The sequence below is a fragment of the Rutidosis leptorrhynchoides genome, chromosome 3 (genome assembly GCF_046630445.1).
Source record: "Rutidosis leptorrhynchoides isolate AG116_Rl617_1_P2 chromosome 3, CSIRO_AGI_Rlap_v1, whole genome shotgun sequence".
Lineage (NCBI taxonomy): Eukaryota > Viridiplantae > Streptophyta > Magnoliopsida > Asterales > Asteraceae > Rutidosis > Rutidosis leptorrhynchoides.
The window spans coordinates 214,128,424-214,153,809 of NC_092335.1; the positions used below are offsets into that span (position 1 = coordinate 214,128,424).

The window sequence follows — 25,386 nt, forward strand, 5'->3', positions numbered from 1 at the left end:
ATTGTAAGTATATATGTCAAAGAATGTTACATATAGTTATCGTTTTGAAAACTTAAGTTAGTGGTCTCAAAGTATACTTATAACTCATTGTTGTTAGTTCACAATGAAATGTTAAACCATCCTTAAATCATGTTAAATATGTATAAATATGTACATATACATAATCGTATAATTATCGTGTGTTATATAGTTCGTGATATCATCGATCAAATTGAACGGTCAAACGTTGTGTGAAACTCTTTTCAAAAACATAAGTCTCAACAGTTTGGATTGCTTATCATGTTGGTAAGGTTTATTTTATGTAAATATTAATCTCATAAGTATAAAACGATCGGAAAAATCCGGGTCGTTACATTGAGACCTTCTGAACATTCTTGTACAAGTATAGCTGCTAACACTTTGAACATCACCAAGATCACCAACAATCCTGATCAGCTACACCTGCACACCTCATCCAACAATGAGAAATACTAAAAAGAATAAAGAATACATAATTAGATTGCTGAATTTAATACCCTCCCTCAAGCTAATTATGTGAAAACATTTAACATCTGCAGATTCTCAGTCATTTTATCATGTTGAGAACCACTTAAACCCTTGGTAAAAATATCAGACAAATTATTACATGAATCAACTTTAACAGCTTTAATAATTCCATCTCTAATTTTGTCTCTTACAAAGAAAAGATCTATTTCAAAATGTTTTGTCTTTTCATGAAACACAGGATTTGAAGCAATTTGTATTGCAGCTTTATTATCAACACAAATCTTAACAGGTAAAGAATATTTGATTTTTAAATCATTTAAAACTTTTAAAATCCATATAACTTCACATGTTACAGAAGCTAGAGCTCTAAACTCTGCTTCTGCAGATGACCTGGAAATAGTTTCTTGTTTTTTGCTTTTCCAAGCAACCAAAGACCCATTAAGCATAACACAATATCCAGTGATAGACTTTCTTTCCACAACTCTCTTACCCCAATCAGAATCAACATAAGCCATCAAACTTATATCAAAAATTTTTGAGATATGAATACCTTTGCCTGGACTTCTTTTCAAATACTTAAGAAGTCTTAAGGCTAGTCTCAAATGAGTCTGCATAGGTGCATGCATGAATTGACTCAACACATGTACGGTGAATGAAATATCTGGCCTTGTTAGGGTTAAATAAATTAGCCTACCAACAAGTCTTTGATATTCATTCATGCTTTGTACAGGTTCATCAAAGGATTCACATGATATATTTGTTTCAATTGGAGTTTGTGCTGGTTTACAACCAGTCAATCCAAATTCTGCTAAAAGATCAATACAATATTTTCTTTGTGTTAAACACAAGCCTTGATCAGTTTTCAACACTTCAACACCTAGGAAATATTTTAATATCCCTAAATCTTTGATCATAAACTTTGATGCCAAAAATCTTTTAACATCATTAACTTCTTCAACATCACTCCCAGTGACAACTATATCATCAACATAAACAAGTAACCCAACAAAAGATTTTTCATTATCTTTAACAAATAATGAATAGTCATTTTTACTCTGCACAAAACCAAATTCAATCAAGGCACAAGTTAGTTTTTCATTCCACTTTCTAGGAGCTTGCTTGAGCCCATAAAGTGATTTTACTAACTTGCACACTTTACCTTGAGATTGATCATAATACCCAAGTGGAAGGGTCATATAAACATCCTCATCAAGGTCACCATACAAAAAAGCATTATTTATATCCAATTGATATAAATCCCAACCTTTTTGTACAGCTAGATTGATTAAACATCTTACTGTAATCATCTTAACCACAGGTGAAAAGGTTTCATCGAAGTCTATACCCTCCCTTTGGTTAAACCCTTTTGCAACAAGTCTAGCCTTAAATCTATCAACCTCACCACTAGATTTATACTTTATCTTGTATACCCATTTGCATCCTATTGGTTTTCTTCCCTCAGGCAGGTCTGTAACAACCCAGGTAGCATTTCTGTGAAGTGCTTCCATCTCAGAATTCATGGCATCAACCCATCTAGAGTCTTTAACAGCCTCCCAATAAGTTTCAGGTTCAACAGACTTACTTAGGGTACTTATAAAACATTTTACCTCAGCACTTAAGTTGGAATAATTTACAACTTTATCAAGACCATATTTGACTTTACTAGTTAAAACATACTCATTAAATTTTGTTGGAAGGTTAGACTTTCTAGTTGACCTTCTAACACTTTCACTAACACATTGTGATGGTGCAACATTTGTACCATCTTCCTCACCCTCAGATTTAGAGTTTTCACCACTAGATGTTGCAGGACAGGGTATGTCAATAGTATGCTCTTTAGAGCCACCACTAGTCTGACCTTTAGAGTTCTTACTAGTATGCTCTTTTGAACCCCCACTATGACCCCCTGAACTACCATCACCTTAGGTGTTGTCTTCCTCTTCATCATTGGGTACATCATTATTAACATCATCATTATCATATAAATCAAAAAAATTCAAGTTATCAACAGATGTGTGCTCTCTATCTTGAAAATCATCATTTAAGTTTTTAAAAGGAACAATATTTTCATAAAACTTAACATCTCTGCTAAAAACAACTAATTTTCTATCAAAACTGTAAAGTTTGTAACCTTTTTTAACAGTAGAGTATCCCAAGAGAGCACATTTTTCAGATTGTGGACCAAACTTATCATTTGAATTTAAAATAGTAGCAAAACACAAGCAGCCAAAAACCCTCAAGTGAGAAAGACTTGGTTTTCTATTGTAGACCAACTCATAAGGGCATTGCCCTTTCAAAACAGAAGAAGGTAATCTATTAATTAAATAAGTAGCAGTAAGTATACACTCACTCCACATATTCAATGGAATCCCCCTTGAAACATAAGAGCCCTTGCAACATTTAACAAGTACCTATGTTTCCTTTCAGCCACCCCATTCTGTTGGGGTGTATAAGCCATGGTGGTTTGATGAATTATCCCCATTTCAGAAATAAATTGTGACATTTTATGATTTACAAATTCAGTACCATTATCACTCCTAAGAATTTTAACAGACTTATTAAATTGTGTTTTAAGCAAAACACAATAGGTTTTTATGTAATCAAATACTTCATCTTTACTTTTCAACATATAAACCCAAACAGCCCTTGTGAAGTCATCCACAATAGTTAAGAACATTTTAAAACCACCTTTACTCACAACCCTATATGGACCCCATACATCCAAATGTACCAATTCTCCCAACTCAGTTGTTTTGTGTTCACTAAGTGGAAATGGTTCCCTTGTTTGTTTAGCCTTATGGCATATTTCACAAGGTCCATTATTTTTAAAACCTTTTATCTCAAGAACATTTTGAAGAACCTGCAAGACTTGGTCTGCAGGGTGACCTAATCTATCATGCCACATAGTTTTAGACATGCAGACTACATTAGATATCTCACAATTGTCCAACTTATCTTTACACAAATCATTATTAAACAAATACAGCCCATTATATTGAGTTCCAGTAACTAAAGTTTTTTTGGAATTTAGTCCTGAATATAACAGGCATTCACATCAAAACCAACAAATAATCTACTATCTCTTGACATACAATATACAGATAATAGACTCACACAATAATCAGGCACAACCAGCACATCATAGAGAACAAGATTGTCAGCAAGTTTAAGATTTCCTATTTTCATAATTTTAGCTTTTGTTCCATTTGGATGACCAACAGTAAGATTAAGATCACTAACATCCACAACACTTTCCAGACCTTTTTCACAGTTTGTCATGTGTTGATTTGCACCAGAGTCAATGATCCAACCATGATTTGGATTACATTGACTATTGGTACTACCTGACTTAAAAAAAGTGCTAATATTATCATTAAAGAAAGCATTTAGATTTAAAAAATCACCTGACATGTTAGATTGAACATTATTTTTTCCACCTTTATCATCAAGCAAAGCCAAAAGTCTTCCAATTTGATCATTGGTCAAGGATATAGTGGTCTGAGCTGAACCAGAGGGTCCTGCACCATCAGATCCATTGCTGGACCCAATGGTTTTTGAAAAATTAGACAGTTTTGTGTTCCTTTTTTTAAAATTTGGTGGATATCCCACCACTTCAAAACATTTGTCAATAGTGTGATTAGTCATGCCACATTTAGAACGTTTTATATTACTTCTGGGTGGATAACCAATAACTTCATAACATTTTTCTATACTATGACCAACCCTACCACACTTGACACATCTCAAATCAGATGTATTATTAAATGGTTTAGATCTATTGGCAAAAAAAGCAGAAGAATCACTACCAACTTTTTTATCTTGAAAACCCCTGTGTGACTCTTCTTTAGAGATAATAGAGAAGGCAGTTTTCACACTGGGAAGAGGGTCTCTAATGAGTATATTACTTCTTATGGGTTGATAAACATCATCTAAGCCCATAAGAAATTGCATTAACCTTTGTTGATCATGAAATTCTTGTCTAGTTTTATCAACAGCACAATTACAAGCAGGCACTTTACATAACATGTCATATTGTTTCCATAATGAATTTAACTTGTGATAATAGTCAGAAACACTCAAGCCACTTTGGGTCAAAGAATTTATCTTCTGATGAAGATTAAACATAACAGACCCATCTACCTTATCATAGGTCTCTTTCAACTCAGCCCACACAACAGATGCAACTTTAGAATACACTTGACCATAGTATAAATCATCAGAAATAGCACCTAAAATCCAAGATAAAACTACAGCATTACATCTATCCCATTGATTTGCAAGAATATCATCTTCTGTAGATTTTTTAAGTGTACCATCAATGAAACCAGTTTTGTTTTTAGTTTGAATAGCAAGTACCATTGCACATGACCAAGATTTGTAGTTTTCAGTCCCTTTCAATTTAAAATTAATAATAGGTGTACTACTAATGTCACTAGCATGCAAATATAGAGGATCACCAAAATCTAATTTACTAATCATGGTAGAACTAACACCTTCATCACCAGACATGATTCAAGAAACACAAATAATATATCACACAATACAATCAAGAAAAACAAGTATATGACATGAAAAGGAAAAAGAGTTTAGAGAACGCCCCTAGTTTTTTAACAGCGGAAGAGAGATGAATGAAACCGTAGAATCTTGTTCTTCTTGATTTAGGGTTAACACAAACCCTAACTTTGAAAAAATCAGATTGATGATGAAGACTTTTATGACAGCAGTTAGAACCACCACGATACTGAATTAAAAGAGACTTGATGATGAACACATCTGATTACCCCAAATTTCTTGTACGAACACAAACCCTAAAACAATTTGTTCAACAATTGTTTTTCGAATCACCAACAATTAACAGGAATCAACCGCTCTGATACCATGAAGAAATATACAGAACAATTATTAACACCAGGAATCTTGTTAATCTAACAAGAATCAAATCAATCTCACAGAGATTATGAACGAATGAAAAACCAGAAATCAACAATTTGATGATAACACAATAATCTGTTAACACAGATAACAAATTCATCAACTAGATGAACAATAACCAAAACCACAAACTTTGATTTTAACAATTTGTTTAACTGAGAGAATAAAGAAAATAAGAACGAGAGCAGAATGAATTAACCCTAACACTAGAAACTGCTATTTATTCTAACATAAACCGACTTTATGAAATATCCAGAAATAATACTCTCAGTTTGAATAATGGCATATTTAGCCCTTGGAATAACTCAAACTCAACTATGTCCCTCCTATGTATCTTTCAAGTTAACCCCCATATCAGATATGTTGATTAAACATGAAAAATACGAGATGCACAAAGAGTTTGAGACCTTCTGAACATTCTTGTACAAGTATAGCTGCTAACACTTTGAACATCACCAAGATCACCAACAATCCTGATCACCTACACTGTAGTGACCCGAACTTTTCCATGTTTATATATATTAATTGAGATTGATATTTACATGATTAAATGTTTCCAACATGTTAAGCAATCAAACTTGTTAAGACTTGATTAATTGAAATATGTTTCATATAGACAATTGACCACCCAAGTTGACCGGTGATTCACGAACGTTAAAACTTGTAAAAACTATATGATGACATATATATGGATATATATATAGTTAACATGATACTATGATAAGTAAACATATCATTAAGTATATTGACAATGAACTACATATGTAAAAACAAGACTACTAACTTAATGATTTTTAAACGAGACATATATGTAACGATTATTGTTGTAAAGACATTTAATGTATATATATCATATTAAGAGATATTCATACATGATAATATCATGATAATATAATAATTTAAAATCTCATTTGATATTATAAACATTGGGTTAACAACATTTAACAAGATCGTTAACCTAAAGGTTTCAAAACAACACTTACATGTAACGACTAACGATGACTTAACGACTCAGTTAAAATGTATATACATGTAGTGTTTTAATATGTATTTATACACTTTTGAAAGACTTCAATACACTTATCAAAATACTTCTACTTAACAAAAATGCTTACAATTACATCCTCGTTCAGTTTCATCAACAATTCTACTCGTATGCACCCGTATTCGTACTCGTACAATACACAGCTTTTAGATGTATGTACTATTGGTATATACACTCCAATGATCAGCTCTTAGCAGCCCATGTGAGTCACCTAACACATGTGGGAACCATCATTTGGCAACTAGCATGAAATATCTCATAAAATTACAAAAATATGAGTAATCATTCATGACTTATTTACATGAAAACAAAATTACATATCCTTTATATCTAATCCATACACCAACGACCAAAAACACCTACAAACACTTTCATTCTTCAATTTTATTCATCTAATTGATCTCTCTCAAGTTCTATCTTCAAGTTCTAAGTGTTCTTCATATATTCTACAAGTTCTAGTTACATAAAATCAAGAATACTTTCAAGTTTGCTAGCTCACTTCCAATCTTGTAAGGTGATCATCCAACCTCAAGAAATCTTTGTTTCTTACAGTAGGTTATCATTCTAATACAAATTAATAATCATATTCAAACTTTGGTTCAATTTCTATAACTATAACAATCTTATTTCAAGTGATGATCTTACTTGAACTTGTTTTCGTGTCATGATTCTGCTTCAAGAACTTCGAGCCATCCAAGGATCCGTTGAAGCTAGATCCATTTTTCTCTTTTCCAGTAGGTTTATCCAAGGAACTTAAGGTAGTAATGATGTTCATAACATCATTCGATTCATACATATAAAGCTATCTTATTCGAAGGTTTAAACTTGTAATCACTAGAACATAGTTTAGTTAATTCTAAACTTGTTCGCAAACAAAAGTTAATCCTTCTAACTTGACTTTTAAAATCAACTAAACACATGTTCTATATCTATGTGATATTCTAACTTAATGATTTAAAACCCGGAAACACGAAAAACACCGTAAAACCGGATTTACGCCGTCGTAGTAACACCGCGGGCTGTTTTGGGTTAGTTAATTAAAAACTATGATAAACTTTGATTTAAAAGTTGTTATTCTGAGAAAATGATTTTTATTATGAACATGAAACTATATCCAAAAATTATGGTTAAACTCAAAGTGGAAGTATGTTTTCTAAAATGGTCATCTAGACGTCGTTCTTTCGACTGAAATGACTACCTTTACAAAAACGACTTGTAACTTATTTTTCTGACTATAAACCTATACTTTTTATGTCTATATTCATAAAATAGAGTTCAATATGAAACCATAGCAATTTGATTCACTCAAAACGGAGTTAAAATGAAGAAGTTATGGGTAAAACAAGATTGGATAATTTTTCTCATTTTAGCTACGTGAAAATTGGTAACAAATCTATTCCAACCATAACTTAATCAACTTGTATTGTATATTATGTAATCTTGAGATACCATAGACACGTATACAATGTTTCGACCTATCATGTCGACACATCTATATATATTTCGGAACAACCATAGACACTCTATATGTGAATGTTGGAGTTAGCTATACAGGGTTGAGGTTGATTCCAAAATATATATAGTTTGAGTTGTGATCAATACTGAGATACGTATACACTGGGTCGTGGATTGATTCAAGATAATATTTATCGATTTATTTCTGTACATCTAACTGTGGACAACTAGTTGTAGGTTACTAACGAAGACAGCTGACTTAATAAACTTAAAACATCAAAATATATTAAAAGTGTTGTAAATATATTTTGAACATACTTTGATATATATGTATATATTGTTATAGGTTCGTGAATCAACCAGTGGCCAAGTCTTACTTCCCGACGAAGTAAAAATCTGTGAAAGTGAGTTATAGTCCCACTTTTAAAATCTAATATTTTTGGGATGAGAATACATGTAGGTTTTATAAATGATTTACAAAATAGACACAAGTACGTGAAACTACATTCTATGGTTGAATTATCGAAATCGAATATGCCCCTTTTTATTAAGTCTGGTAATCTAAGAATTTGGGAACAGACACCCTAATTGACGCGAATCCTAAAGATAGATCTATTGGGCCTAACAAACCCCATCCAAAGTACCGGATGCTTTAGTACTTCGAAATTTATATCATATCCGAAGGGTGTCCCGGAATGATGGGGATATTCTTATAAATATGCATCTTGTTAATGTCGATTACCAGGTGTTCACCATATGAATGATTTTTATCTCTATGTATGGGATGTGTATTGAAATATGAAATCTTGTGGTCTATTGTTACGATTTGATATATATAGGTTAAACCTATAACTCACCAACATTTTTGTTGACGTTTAAAGCATGTTTATTCTCAGGTGAATACTAAGAGCTTCCGCTGTCGCATAATTAAATAAGGACGAGATTTGGAGTCCATGCTTGTATGATATTGTGTAAAAACTGCATTCAAGAAACTTATTTTGTTGTAACATATTTGTATTGTAAACCATTATGTAATGGTCGTGTGTAAACAGGATATTTTAGATTATCATTATTTGATAATCTACGTAAAGCTTTTTAAACCTTTATTGATGAAATAAAGGTTATGGTTTGTTTTAAAATGAATGCAGTCTTTGAAAAACGTCTCATATAGAGGTCAAAACCTCGCAACGAAATCAATTAATATGGAACGTTTTTAATCAATAAGAATGGGATATTTCAGTTGGTATCCGAGCGTTGGTCTTAGAGAACCAGAAAATTTGCATTAGTGTGTCTTATCGAGTTTGTTAGGATGCATTAGTGAGTCTGGACTTCGATCGTGTTTTCTTTAAAAATGATTGCTTAACATTTTTGTTGGAAACTATATATTTTTAACATATGAATATTATGTGATATATTAATCTCTTAACGCGTTTGATATTATGTGATAGATGTCTACCTCTAGAACAAGTCCCATTGACTCACCTAATAATAATGAAGAGTCAAATGTAAATTGGAATGATTCGTGGACTGATTCACTAGTTCCCGAAGAGGAACCGGAAGAAGAGTCGGAACCGGAAGAAGAATCGGAACCGGAAGAAGAATCGGAACCGGATGAAGAAATAGAACCGGTGGGGGAAATAATAAAACGGTTAAGTAAAAGAAAATCCTCAACCAACCGACCAAGGTTAATTATGGTCAATGGTGTTTCCGCCAAGGAAGCAAAATATTGGGAGGATTACCAATTCTCCGATGAATCGGATTCCGACGAGAATTCCGATGATGTTATAGAAATTACCCCAACTGAATTTAAAAAGGCAAAAGAAAATAATAAGGGAAAGGGCATAAAAATAGAGAAATCTAATTCCAACCCCGATGAACTTTATATGTATCGTCAACCCCCGAAGTCCTTAAGTTGTAACAATGACCCGGGAACCTCTAAACCACCAGGTTTTTCTAAACCAATGTGGATAATGACGGCTCGTATTAGGGGAACATCATATATCCCTAGAAACTTGGCAAAACGAACCAAAAGCAAAGAAGAAGAAACAAGCGAGTCGGAATAAGATAGTTGTATTCGTGTGGTGTAATATAAGTAATATAGTGTGCTTATGCTTTATGATATATGTAAAAATTGCTTGTATTAATAAGTATTTTTTTTATGAATCTAACTCTTGTCTATTTTACAGTATAAAAACACAAAATGGATAGACAACCCAATATTTTAAGAGACCTACCCGGAGACAAGATTGATGAAATCTTGTCTAGAGTCGGTCATAATTCTTCGGCACAACTATTTAAGGCGAGATCAGTTTGTAAGACATTCGAAGAACGTTCCAAGAATTCCTTGGTTTATAAAAGGCTTTCATTCGAAAGATGGGGGATATCACATTGGGAAATCCATAAGTTACGATGTGTTTACTTTGACGCATATATTGCGGGGAACCCAAATGCTATTTTACGCAACGGGTTAAGAAATTATTTTGACTCAGTATATCCGAATATAGGACTACGTGATTTAGAAAAAACGGCTAACATGCAACATAAAGAAGCATGTTATGCTTACGGGTTAGTAATGTTCACTTCTCACCAAAGTGAGAACAAGAACATCGGGCTACAACTATTAAACAAAACGTTCTCACAAGTGACGGAGTCGGTAATTGGGGTAAGAAATGAGGTTTTTAGGTTATTACGAGACTGTTGGTCATTACGTAACCCTCGTCCCTTTAACGACGTTACAACACGCTGTCTTATCAACGGCCATAACGGTTATGTTCCACAAGACCAAGGATGGGAAGTAGTCCTAGTAAAACCAGAATGCATGACTTGTTTCTGGACGTATGAATTACGTGTCTTTATTGCCTTTGCTGAACGACTTGTGTACTAGCTAGAATTATCTTCACAACTATCTTGTATCAAAGTTATTGTGTGCTATATTTCATGCTTTATGTAAAATAAGCGGTATTGTAAGTTTGTAAAATATTGTATAAAAGTTTGAACGCGAAATATTATTATAATCAGTTTTTCATACAGAATTGTAGTAGTTGAATTGTATATTAGCTACTAAGTATGAACTTAACGGGTAGGTACTACCCGAATTTAAACTTATAAAACGCTAATATGAAGAAAAAGCTTTTATAAATGAGTTCATATTATGCTACGAAATACTATTAACTACTCTTAATATTCTGTATGATTAACTTGTTCCATTTGACTATTTTGAAGGAAATGACACCGACTACTCGACACACCGTGAATATGAATGAAGAGGAATTCCGTACTTTTCTAGCTTCAAACATAGCCGCAGTACAGGCTGCGCTACATACCAACAATAACCTTGGATCTGGCAGTACAGGAAATCGTGTAGGATGCACCTACAAAGAATTCACTGCCTGCAAACCTTTGGAATTTGATGGAACCAAAGGACCGATCGGATTGAAACGGTGGACCGAGAAGGTCGAATCGGTGTTTGCCATAAGTAAGTGTACTAAAGAGGACAAAGTGAAGTACGCTACGCATACCTTCACAGGTTCTGCGTTAACATGGTGGAATACCTATCTAGAGCAAGTGGGACAAGATGATGCGTACGCACTACCGTGGTCAGCATTAAAGCACTTGATGAACGAGAAGTACCGTCCTAGAACCGAGGTCAATAAGCTCAAGACAGAACTTAGAGGGTTACGAACCCAAGGATTTGATATTACCACGTACGAAAGACGATTCACAGAATTGTGCCTATTGTGTCCGGGAGCATTCGAAGATGAGGAAGAGAAGATCGACGCGTTTGTGAAAGGATTACCGGAAAGAATCCAAGAAGATATAAGTTCACACGAGACCGCCTCCATACAACATTCATGTAGAATGGCTCACAAACTAGTGAACCAGATTGAAGAAAGAATTAAAGAACAGACTGCTGAAGAGGCCAATGTGAAGCAAGTCAAAAGAAAGTGGGAGGAAAACGATGATAAGAATCACCAATACAACAACAACAGCAATTACAACAATAATCGCAACAATTATCCCAACAATCGCAACATCAATCACAACTACAACAAACGGCCCAACAACAACAACAACAACAACAACAACAACAACAACAACTACAACAATCATCCCAACAACAATAATAACCGCAACAACAACAACAATCAGAAGAAGCTATGCCAAAGGTGTGAAAAGTATCACTCGGGGTTCTGCACCAAATTTTGCAACAAGTGTAAAAGAAATGGTCATAGCGCGGCGAAGTGTGAGGTCTACGGACCAGGGGTTAATAGAACGAAAGGAACAAATGGTGTCGAAACGAGTAATGGCGGAGCAAGTAGTGTCGGAGCAAGTTATGCCAATCTAGTTTGTTATAAATATGGAAAACCGGGCCACATTATTAGAAATTGCCCGAACCAGGAGAACACGAATGGACAAGGCCGCGGAAGAGTTTTCAATATTAATGCGGTAGAGGCACAGGAAGACCCGGAGCTTGTTACGGGTACGTTTCTTATTGACAATAAATCTGCTTACGTTTTATTTGATTCGGGTGCGGATAGAAGCTATATGAGTAGAGATTTTTGTGCTAAATTAAGTTGTCCATTGACGCCTTTGGATAGTAAATTTTTACTCGAATTAGCAAATGGTAAATTAATTTCAGCAGATAATATATGTCGGAATCGAGAAATTAAACTGGTTAGAGAAACATTTAAGATTGATTTGATACCAGTAGAGTTAGGGAGTTTTGATGTGATAATCGGTATGGACTGGTTGAAAGAAGTGAAAGCAGAGATCGTTTGTTACAAAAATGCAATTCGCATTATACGAGAAAAAGGAAAACCCTTAATGGTGTACGGAGAAAAGGGCAACACGAAGCTACATCTTATTAGTAATTTGAAGGCACAAAAACTAATAAGAAAAGGTTGCTATGCTGTTCTAGCACACGTCGAGAAAGTACAAACTGAAGAAAAGAGCATCAATGATGTTCCCATTGCAAAAGAATTTCCCGATGTATTTCCGAAAGAATTACCGGGATTACCCCCACATCGATCCGTTGAATTTCAAATAGATCTTGTACCAGGAGCTGCACCAATAGCTCGTGCTCCTTACAGACTCGCACCCAGCGAGATGAAAGAACTACAAAGCCAATTACAAGAACTTTTAGAGCGTGGTTTCATTCAACCAAGCACATCACCGTGGGGAGCTCCTGTTTTGTTTGTCAAGAAGAAAGATGGTACATTCAGGTTGTGTATCGACTACCGAGAGTTGAAAAAACTTACCATCAAGAATCGCTATCCACTACCGAGAATCGACGACTTATTTGATCAACTACAAGGCTCGTCTGTTTATTCAAAGATTGACTTACGTTCTGGGTATCATCAAATGCGGGTGAAAGAAGATGATATTCCAAAGACTGCTTTCAGAACACGTTACGGTCATTACGAGTTTATGGTCATGCCGTTTGGTTTAACTAATGCACCAGCTGTGTTCATGGACCTTATGAACCGAGTGTGTAGACCATACCTTGACAAGTTTGTCATTGTTTTCATTGATGACATACTTATTTACTCAAAGAATGACCAAGAACATGGTGAACATTTGAGAAAGGTGTTAGAAGTATTGAGGAAGGAAGAATTGTACGCTAAGTTTTCAAAGTGTGCATTTTGGTTGGAAGAAGTTCAATTCCTCGGTCACATAGTGAACAAAGAAGGTATTAAGGTGGATCTGGAAAAGATAGAAACTGTTGAAAAGTGGGAAACCCCGAAAACTCCGAAACACATACGCCAGTTTTTAGGACTAGCTGGTTACTACAGAAGGTTCATCCAAGACTTTTCCAGAATAGCAAAACTTTTGACTGCATTAACGCATAAAGGGAAGAAATTTAAATGGAATGATGAACAAGAGAAAGCGTTTCAGTTATTGAAGAAAAAGCTAACTACGGCACCTATATTGTCATTGCCTGAAGGGAATGATGATTTTGTGATTTATTGTGACGCATCAAAGCAAGGTCTCGGTTGTGTATTAATGCAACGAACGAAGGTGATTGCTTATGTGTCTAGACAATTGAAGATTCACGAAAAAAATTATACGACGCATGATTTGGAATTAGGCGCGGTTGTTTTTGCATTAAAGACTTGGAGGCACTACTTATATGGGGTCAAAAGTATTATATATACCGACCACAAAAGTCTTCAACACATATTTAATCAGAAACAACTGAATATGAGGCAGCGTAGGTAGATTGAATTATTGAATGATTACGACTTTGAGATTCGTTACCACCCGGGGAAGGCAAATGTGGTAGCCGATGCCTTGAGCAGGAAGGACAGAGAACCCATTCGAGTAAAATCTATGAATATAATGATTCATAATAACCTTACTACTCAAATAAAGGAGGCGCAACAAGGAGTTTTAAAAGAGGGAAATTTAAAGGATGAAATACCCAAAGGATCGGAGAAACATCTTAATATTCGGGAAGACGGAACTCGGTATAGGGCTGAAAGGATTTGGGTACCAAAATTTGGAGATATGAGAGAAATGGTACTTAGAGAAGCTCATAAAACCAGATACTCAATACATCCTGGAACGGGGAAGATGTACAAGGATCTCAGGAAATATTTTTGGTGGCCGGGTATGAAAGCCGATGTTGCTAAATACGTAGGAGAATGTTTGACGTGTTCTAAGGTCAAAGCTGAGCATCAGAAACCATCAGGTCTACTTCAACAACCCGAAATCCCGGAATGGAAATGGGAAAACATTACCATGGATTTCATCACTAAATTGCCAAGGACTGCAAGTGGTTTTGATACTATTTGGGTAATAGTTGATCGTCTCACCAAATCAGCACATTTCCTGCCAATAAGAGAAGATGACAAGATGGAGAAGTTAGCACGACTGTATTTGAAGGAAGTCGTCTCCAGACATGGAATACCAATCTCTATTATCTCTGATAGGGATAGCAGATTTATTTCAAGATTCTGGCAGACATTACAGCAAGCATTAGGAACTCGTCTAGACATGAGTACTGCCTATCATCCACAAACTGATGGGCAGAGCGAAAGAACGATACAAACGCTTGAAGACATGCTACGAGCATGTGTTATTGATTTCGGAAACAGTTGGGATCGACATCTACCATTAGCAGAATTTTCCTACAACAACAGCTACCATTCAAGCATTGAGATGGCGCCGTTTGAAGCACTTTATGGTAGAAAGTGCAGGTCTCCGATTTGTTGGAGTGAAGTGGGGGATAGACAGATTACGGGTTCGGAGATTATACAAGAAACTACCGAGAAGATCATCCAAATTCAACAACGGTTGAAAACCGCCCAAGTCGACAAAAGAGCTACGCTGACATTAAAAGAAAAGATATAGAATTTGAAATTGGAGAGATGGTCATGCTTAAAGTTGCACCTTGGAAAGGCGTTGTTCGATTTGGTAAACGAGGGAAATTAAATCCAAGGTATATTGGACCATTCAAGATTATTGATCGTGTCGGACCAGTAGCTTACCGACTTGAGTTACCTCAACAACTAGCGGCTGTACATAACACTTTCCACGTCTCGAATTTGAAGAAATGTTTTGCTAAAGAAGATCTCACTATTCCGTTAGATGAAATCCAAATCAACGAAAAACTTCAATTCATCGAAGAACCCGTCGAAATAATGGATCGTGAGGTTAAAAGACTTAAGCAAAACAAGATACCAATTGTTAAGGTTCGATGGAATGCTCGTAGAGGACCCGAGTTCACCTGGGAGCGTGAAGATCAGATGAAGAAGAAATACCCGCATCTATTTCCAGAAGATTCGTCAACACCTTCAACAGCTTAAAATTTCGGGACGAAATTTATTTAACGGGTAGGTACTGTAGTGACCCGAACTTTTCCATGTTTATATATATTAATTGAGATTGATATTTACATGATTAAATGTTTCCAACATGTTAAGCAATCAAACTTGTTAAGACTTGATTAATTGAAATATGTTTCATATAGACAATTGACCACCCAAGTTGACCGGTGATTCACGAACGTTAAAACTTGTAAAAACTATATGATGACATATATATGGATATATATATATAGTTAACATGATACTATGATAAGTAAACATATCATTAAGTATATTGACAATGAACTACATATGTAAAAACAAGACTACTAACTTAATGATTTTTAAACGAGACATATATGTAACGATTATTGTTGTAAAGACATTTAATGTATATATATCATATTAAGAGATATTCATACATGATAATATCATGATAATATAATAATTTAAAATCTCATTTGATATTATAAACATTGGGTTAACAACATTTAACAAGATCGTTAACCTAAAGGTTTCAAAACAACACTTACATGTAACGACTAACGATGACTTAACGACTCAGTTAAAATGTATATACATGTAGTGTTTTAATATGTATTTATACACTTTTTAAAGACTTCAATACACTTATCAAAATACTTCTACTTAACAAAAATGCTTACAATTACATCCTCGTTCAGTTTCATCAACAATTCTACTCGTATGCACCCGTATTCGTACTCGTACAATACACAGCTTTTAGATGTATGTACTATTGGTATATACACTCCAATGATCAGCTCTTAGCAGCCCATGTGAGTCACCTAACACATGTGGGAACCATCATTTGGCAACTAGCATGAAATATCTCATAAAATTACAAAAATATGAGTAATCATTCATGACTTATTTACATGAAAACAAAATTACATATCCTTTATATCTAATCCATACACCAACGACCAAAAACACCTACAAACACTTTCATTCTTCAATTTTATTCATGTAATTGATCTCTCTCAAGTTCTATCTTCAAGTTCTAAGTGTTCTTCATATATTCTACAAGTTCTAGTTACATAAAATCAAGAATACTTTCAAGTTTGCTAGCTCACTTCCAATCTTGTAAGGTGATCATCCAACCTCAAGAAATCTTTGTTTCTTACAGTAGGTTATCATTCTAATACAAGGTAATAATCATATTCAAACTTTTGGTTCAATTTCTATAACTATAACAATCTTATTTCAAGTGATGATCTTACTTGAACTTGTTTTCGTGTCATGATTCTGCTTCAAGAACTTCGAGCCATCCAAGGATCCGTTGAAGCTAGATCCATTTTTCTATTTTCCAGTAGGTTTATCCAAGGAACTTAAGGTAGTAATGATGTTCATAACATCATTCGATTCATACATATAAAGCTATCTTATTCGAAGGTTTAAACTTGTAATCACTAGAACATAGTTTAGTTAATTCTAAACTTGTTCGCAAACAAAAGTTAATCCTTCTAACTTGACTTTTAAAATCAACTAAACACATGTTCTATATCTATGTGATATTCTAACTTAATGATTTAAAACCTGGAAACACGAAAAACACCGTAAAACCGGATTTACGCCGTCGTAGTAACACCGCGGGCTGTTTTGGGTTAGTTAATTAAAAACTATGATAAACTTTGATTTAAAAGTTGTTATTCTGAGAAAATTATTTTTATTATGAACATGAAACTATATCCAAAAATTATGGTTAAACTCAAAGTGGAAGTATGTTTTCTAAAATGGTCATCTAGACGTCGTTCTTTCGACTGAAATGACTACCTTTACAAAAACGACTTGTAACTTATTTTTATGACTATAAACCTATACTTTTTATGTTTAGATTCATAAAATAGAGTTCAATATGAAACCATAGCAATTTGATTCACTCAAAACGGAGTTAAAATGAAGAAGTTATGGGTAAAACAAGATTGGATAATTTTTCTCATTTTAGCTACGTGAAAATTGGTAACAAATCTATTCCAACCATAACTTAATCAACTTGTATTGTATATTATGTAATCTTGAGATACCATAGACACGTATACAATGTTTCGACCTATCATGTCGACACATCTATATATATTTCGGAACAACCATAGACACTCTATATGTGAATGTTGGAGTTAGCTATACAGGGTTGAGGTTGATTCCAAAATATATATAGTTTGAGTTGTGATCAATACTGAGATACGTATACACTGGGTCGTGGATTGATTCAAGATAATATTTATCGATTTATTTCTGTACATCTAACTGTGGACAACTAGTTGTAGGTTACTAACGAGGACAGCTGACTTAATAAACTTAAAACATCAAAATATATTAAAAGTGTTGTAAATATATTTTGAACATACTTTGATATATATGTATATATTGTTATAGGTTCGTGAATCAACCAGTGGCCAAGTCTTACTTCCCGACGAAGTAAAAATCTGTGAAAGTGAGTTATAGTCCCACTTTTAAAATCTAATATTTTTGGGATGAGAATACATGCAGGTTTTATAAATGATTTACAAAATAGACACAAGTACGTGAAACTACATTCTATGGTTGAATTATCGAAATCGAATATGTCCCTTTTTATTAAGTCTGGTAATCTAAGAATTTGGGAACAGACACCCTAATTGACGCGAATCCTAAAGATAGATCTATTGGGCCTAACAAACCCCATCCAAAGTACCGGATGCTTTAGTACTTCGAAATTTATATCATATCCGAAGGGTGTCCCGGAATGATGGGGATATTCTTATATATATGCATCTTGTTAATGTCGATTACCAGGTGTTCACCATATGAATGATTTTTATCTCTATGTATGTGTGATGACCCGGAAATTTCTGACCAAATTTAAACTTAATCTATGTATGATTAACATTTTCGACACGATAAGCAAAGTCTGTAAAACTGAATCTCAAAATTTTTGAACTACTTTTATATATTTAAATACCCTTCGGTTATTTTCGACGATTTGCGAACAATTATATGTAAATAGATACATATATACTATAACTTGAAAAGGTAACAATGTATTAATTATTTGATACCGTACATTAAACTTATTGGTTTAAATATCTATTTGAATATATATGATAAGTTGAAATATTAAAATTTATTTATAAATAACTTCCAATGTGTATTTAAAAACTGATTTATGTATATTAAAAAGATATATACATATATATAATTTCAAGTTATTTAGTAAACGATAGTAACATTCGTTTATTGATTCGATTGATATTTAGATAAGTTAACTAAAGCGTTTAAGATGAACCAGTAAAATACTAATTTGCTGCAGTATTTTCAAATTGCTACAGTACCCAAAATGCTACAGTGTTTTCAAAAATCACTATTTGCCACAGTGAATTGCTACAGTAAAAATTGATTTCAAAATGAAAATGTATGTATTATATATATATATATATATATATATATATATATATATATATATATATATATATATATATATATATTAGAAGTAAATGACCAAAATACTCGAAAGTTTAAGATATACTTTGAGTGGTATGGTTTAGGGATAATTTAAGACTATATTTTAACAAAGGTACGAGTCACGAAACGTAAAAAGCGAGTTTTCTAAGTGTACGAAAATACGTTCGAGAAACCGGAACCGGGACATAAGTCGAGTAACAACGTACGACTTATCGGAACGAAAATTACAAGTCAAATATGCACGTAAATTTAATATAATATATAATTAATTATATAAATTATATATATTATATATATAATTAAATATTATGTCGACAAACAAAGAAACAAAAATATGTGAGCTGGTATCCTGGGCCATGCGATCGCATGGCCATTACACACAGAAACCATGCGATCGCATGGTGTCTGAAATCTGGCCAACTCTATAAAAGCTCGAACGTTTTTTATTTTTGATGCATTCATTTCTCTTTCACACTCTTATATTTATTATTATTATTATTATTATTATTATTATTATTATTATTATTATTATTATTATTATTATTATTATTATTATTATTATTATTATTATTATTAAGATTAATAATAATAATATTATTAATCTTATTATTATTAGTAGTATTATACATAAAATACTACGATGAGGTTATGAGTGTGTCACTTTCAAAATGAGTTTTCGAGCGGGATAAAGCTAAGGAAATTATGGGTTATTGCCAAGGAGGTTATGGGTAATGTTCGGGGGTATATTTGTGAATCAAACCTAGTGTTTATCATCTCCGTTACGTCTACCTACTTTCCTACAATATTGGATCTCAATACTGATACGTTGAGATCTACGGTTATTTGGTAATCTGAGTTTCGGTCACATTTTGGTGAACGACTATATATGCTGCTAAGGTGAGTATCATATGATCCCTTTTACTCAATATATTTTTGGGCTGAGAATACATGCGACTGTTTATAAATACTGAAAATACTAGATTTATATGCGTGAGTTTCATATGATCCCTTTTACTCAATATATTTTTGGGCTGAGAATACATGCGACTGTTTATAAATACTGAAAATACTAGATTTATATGCGTGAGTTTCATTTGCTCCCTTTTTAATTGCTTTTGCAATATATATTTTTGGGCTGAGAATGCATGCACTTTATTTTAAACACAATGGATACAAGTACATACTAAATTCTACACTGAGTTTGAACCGAAAATCCCTTAGCTTTGGTAACTAGTAACTGCCAGTTATAAGAACTGGTAGGCGCGAGTAGTAGTATATGGATCCATAGGGCTTGATATCCCCGTCCGAGCTAGAGCGCTAGCCTTTTAACGGACGTATGCTATTTGAGAAGCGTACACGTTGGTTTGCGTGTATTATTAAGATGATTATACAAAGGGTACAAATTATATATACGTTAAGTTTAGTTACCAGGGTGCTCAATCTTGTAGAATCTTTTGATAAACATTTTGGATGAAACAACTGAAATCTTGTGATCCACTTTTATATACAGATTATGCGAAACACTAAAACTATGAACTCACCAACCTTTGTGTTGACACTTGTTAGCATGTTTATTCTCAGGTTTCCTAGAAGTCTTCCGCTGTTTGCTTATATGTTAGACAAGCTATGTGCATGGAGTCGTACATGGCATATTTTTCAAGGAAACGTTGCATTCACCAAATCATCACCATGTATCTTATTTTGACTGCATTGTCAAAGGAAGTACTATTGTAAACTATTATTTACAGTGATTGTCTATATGTACAAATCATCAGATGTCGAAAACCTTTGATTTAAATATTCATTTATGGTATGCCTTTTCAAAAGAATGCAATGTTTACAAAACGTATCATATAGAGGTCAAATACCTCGCAATGAAATCGATGAATGACGTGTTCGTCCTTATGGATTTGGAGCGATCGTCACAGTATGGGATGTGTATTGAAATATGAAATCTTGCGGTCTATTGTTACGATTTGATATATATAGGTTAAACCTATAACTCACCAACATTTTTGTTGACGTTTAAAGCATGTTTATTCTCAGGTGAATACTAAGAGCTTCCGCTGTCGTATAATTAAATAAGGACGAGATTTGGAGTCCATGCTTGTATGATATTGTGTAAAAACTGCATTCAAGAAACTTATTTTGTTGTAACATATTTGTATTGTAAACCATTATGTAATGGTCGTGTGTAAACAGGATATTTTAGATTATCATTATTTGATAATCTACGTAAAGCTTTTTAAACCTTTATTGATGAAATAAAGGTTATGGTTTGTTTTAAAATGAATGCAGTCTTTGAAAAACGTCTCATATAGAGGTCAAAACCTCGCAACGAAATCAATTAATATGGAACGTTTTTAATCAATAAGAACGGGACATTTCAGTTGGTATCCGAGCGTTGGTCTTAGAGAACTAGAAAATTTGCATTAGTGTGTCTTATCGAGTTTGTTAGGATGCATTAGGGAGTCTGGACTTCGACCGTGTTTTCTTTAAAAATGATTGCTTAACATTTTTGTTGGAAACTATATATTTTTAACATATGAATATTATGTGATATATTAATCTCTTAACGCGTTTGATATTATGTGATAGATGTCTACCTCTAGAACAAGTCCCATTGACTCACCTAATAATAATGAAGAGTCAAATGTAAATTAGAATGATTCGTGGATTGATTCACTAGTTCCCGAAGAGGAACCGGAAGAAGAGTCGGAACCGGAAGAAGAATCGGAACCGGAAGAAGAATCGGAACCGGATGAAGAAATAGAACCGGTGGAGGAAATAATAAAACAGTTAAGTAAAAGAAAATCCTCAACCAACCGACCAAGGTTAATTATGGTCAATGGTGTTTCCGCCAAGGAAGCAAAATATTGGGAGGATTACCAATTCTCCGATGAATCGGATTCCGACGAGAATTCCGATGATGTTATAGAAATTACCCCAACTGAATTTAAAAAGGCAAAAGAAAATAATAAGGGAAAGGGCATAAAAATAGAGAAATCTAATTCCAACCCCGATGAACTTTATATGTATCGTCAACCCCCGAAGTCCTTAAGTTGTAACAATGACCCGGGAACCTCTAAACCACCAGGTTTTTCTAAACCAATGTGGATAACGACGGCTCGTATTAGGGGAACATCATATATCCCTAGAAACTTGGCAAAACGAACCAAAACCGAAGAAGAAGAAACAAGCGAGTCGGAATAAGATAGTTGTATTCGTGTGGTGTAATATAAGTAATATAGTGTGCTTATGCTTTATGATATATGTAAAAATTGCTTGTATTAATAAGTATTTTTTTTATGAATCTAACTCTTGTCTATTTTACAGTATAAAAACACAAAATGGATAGACAACCCAATATTTTAAGAGACCTACCCGGAGACATGATTGATGAAATCTTGTCTAGAGTCGGTCAGAATTCTTCGGCACAACTATTTAAGGCGAGATCAGTTTGTAAGACATTCGAAGAACGTTCCAAGAATGCCTTGGTTTATAAAAGGCTTTCGATCGAAAGATGGGGGATATCACATTGGGAAATCCATAAGTTCAAAACACGAAATAAAAAAACGAAAACAATGAATCTAATTCTCTTGAATTTTTTAACCAATTCCGTGACGGAATCTGTGGTATACAGTATATTTTTAGGAAAATGAGAAGTAAAGTTTGCGTAACGTAGACTTTTGTTTTCAAGTCAATTGTGAGTAAGCGTTGGCTTAGAAAACCTTGAAGTACTTTTTTTAGTGTGGGTCTTCTTCAAGTCATAATAGACTAGAGTTAACTTTACAAGCTCACATTACGTTTATAGAAAGATAAGATAAGATAATGGGGCCTCATTAAAAATTTATTTTGCTTGATATTTTCAAATCGGAAAGAAAATATTATCATACAAAACGGATCTGAGTCTAATAAAAGGTTAAAAGTGTATCTACCGGTACAAACTCTCCGTTTCTTATGGAAATCTACCAACGGGGGCGTCGTGTGCAAATAGGGCAATCGTACATGACCCGATTTTATAATAGCCCACAATTTTGAAACATCCATATATTATTCTTCCAATGATCATAAAACATTCATTTTGAATTAGTTTTGCGCAATTAAAAGAAAAAGTAGAAGACCAACTGAAAAATTATGAATAAAAAAAGATATGCGCATATCTCGTTAATTGAGGATGCATTAAGTATTAATACATGTACACACCTCAATGACCGTTTGATAATTTTAGAGTCGTAACGGATTGACGTTGCTAACTATTGACTAAAAAGAGTTTCAACAACTTCGCTTTCAAAAATGATAGGAGTGTTGTTTTAATTATTTCTTTGAAAAATTTTTGTTTGTAGATTACTTTTTGAGAATAAAATACATTAATTATTTCTTTGAAATTTTTTTGTTTGTAGATTACTTTTTGTAATATTAAGTTTTTATGTAAAAATTTAAGTTTTATGAAGACCATTTTATATCTCGCACATGTTCTTCTAAATTTATAAGACAACCTTGGCTACCAAACTCACTCCATAAACATCGTAGACTTTTAAAATACTTCAAGTAAATTTTCTCTGTGTGACAGGAAAAAAACCACTCACACAGTGACAAGAGATGTAAATTCTTTACACGAATGTGTCTCGAACCTGCACCTACATTTATAAAGCGTTTTCACATATCATATACCTTTAGCGTCGACGCAAGTCAATTACGTTATAATTTACAAAACTAATTGACAGATATAAATAACTTTGTGATTTTTATACTCTCGTAATCTCAATTTAATATTTCATTTTAACTTTTTAAGTTTTTTCTTTACCAATCTTGACTTAAAATCTCTTTGTTTTTGATCTATATTAGTTAATGAAATTTAGATAAATGAAAGCACGTTTAAAGTTTATTACATTCATATAAATTTATTAAATAATACATAACACAAATAAAGATATTTTAAATCAAAGTTGGTAAAGAAAAATTTGAATAAACAAGCACTATTACATTGAGATGATGGAAGTAGGAGTTATAGTATTAGTCATTTTACACAACTAATAATTGAATGAAGTATTGTACTTAGAAAATGCAATATAATAAAAGTAAAATAACAATTAAAGATATTATTAATTTTTCTTAAAGCAATAATCTATAATCTATAACTATAATTAGTTACATATAATAATAATTTTAATAATAATAATAATAATAATAATAATAATAATAATAATAATAATAATAATAATAATAATAATAATAATAATAATAATAATAATAATAATAATAATAATAATAATAATAATAATTCATTAAACAAGAAAATTTGAAAACTACAACTCATGTTATAATTCATCCGAATCAGAGAGTATCATCTTACTAAAGTTGGTTTTAATCTTTTCTCGAATCGATTTGATAGAAAAACAAACAATCAAATACAACAAACCATGTTCTTTCTCCTTTTGTTGTCTTTTAGGAAGAAGATGAAGAGGAATTTGATTTCGACATAAAGGACACGTAGATCGTGTTTGAAGCCATGTATCGACGCATTTTACATGAAAACAGTGGCAGCATTTTGGTAGTCTTCGGTATTGTTGGCCTTCATTTACGTCGTAAAGACACACAACACAATATATGGTTTGAATGGACGAGTTTTTGATGATTCGGAATTGAAGGTGGTGGTGGATAGATTTGAGAATGCGGTGGAGGATGATGGCAGCTATTACGGTGATGAAGATGTTGAATTTGTTGGAGAATATGAAGAAAATGGTGGTTGATAAGTTGGAGATAATGAGCTCAACTTGGTTGTTATCCATGAGAGAAGATGACCAACCATAAAGTTATTTGGACCAAGATAGTATCATATTAAATCCAGCAACTCATATACAGTTATATATCAAAAGTTTGTTATATTAAATATTAAATATTAAATATTAAATATTAAATATTAAATATTATTAAATAAATATTAAATGAATGATGTTGATTGATGCATTTGTAATTGATGGATTTCGTAGTTGGAGCAACAAGGATAGACTTGGTGTTTATGAGAGTGATGTTAATAGTTTTCACAATAGAGCACGCAAAAAATGTAAAAATCTAACGAAGCTAAAGCAATCTATAAGTGTTGCTTTACATAGATAGAGTGATATTGAAAAGCAAGAGTATTGAAACGACTTGAACACGTTTACGAAAAATGACCTATTTTTTTTTTTTTTAGTT

The 25,386-nt window shown here is 33.1% G+C and overlaps 1 long non-coding RNA gene across 1 annotated transcript; it reads right to left on the minus strand.

Moving 5' to 3' along the window:
- Positions 1-358: 358 nt before the first annotated feature.
- Positions 359-25,029, minus strand: LOC139897205 (uncharacterized). Its single transcript, XR_011776471.1, has 3 exons — positions 24,545-25,029; positions 23,778-23,828; positions 359-441 (listed from the first exon to the last, which is right to left on the minus strand). It is a non-coding gene; the product is annotated as an uncharacterized lncRNA (long non-coding RNA).
- Positions 25,030-25,386: the final 357 nt, after the last annotated feature.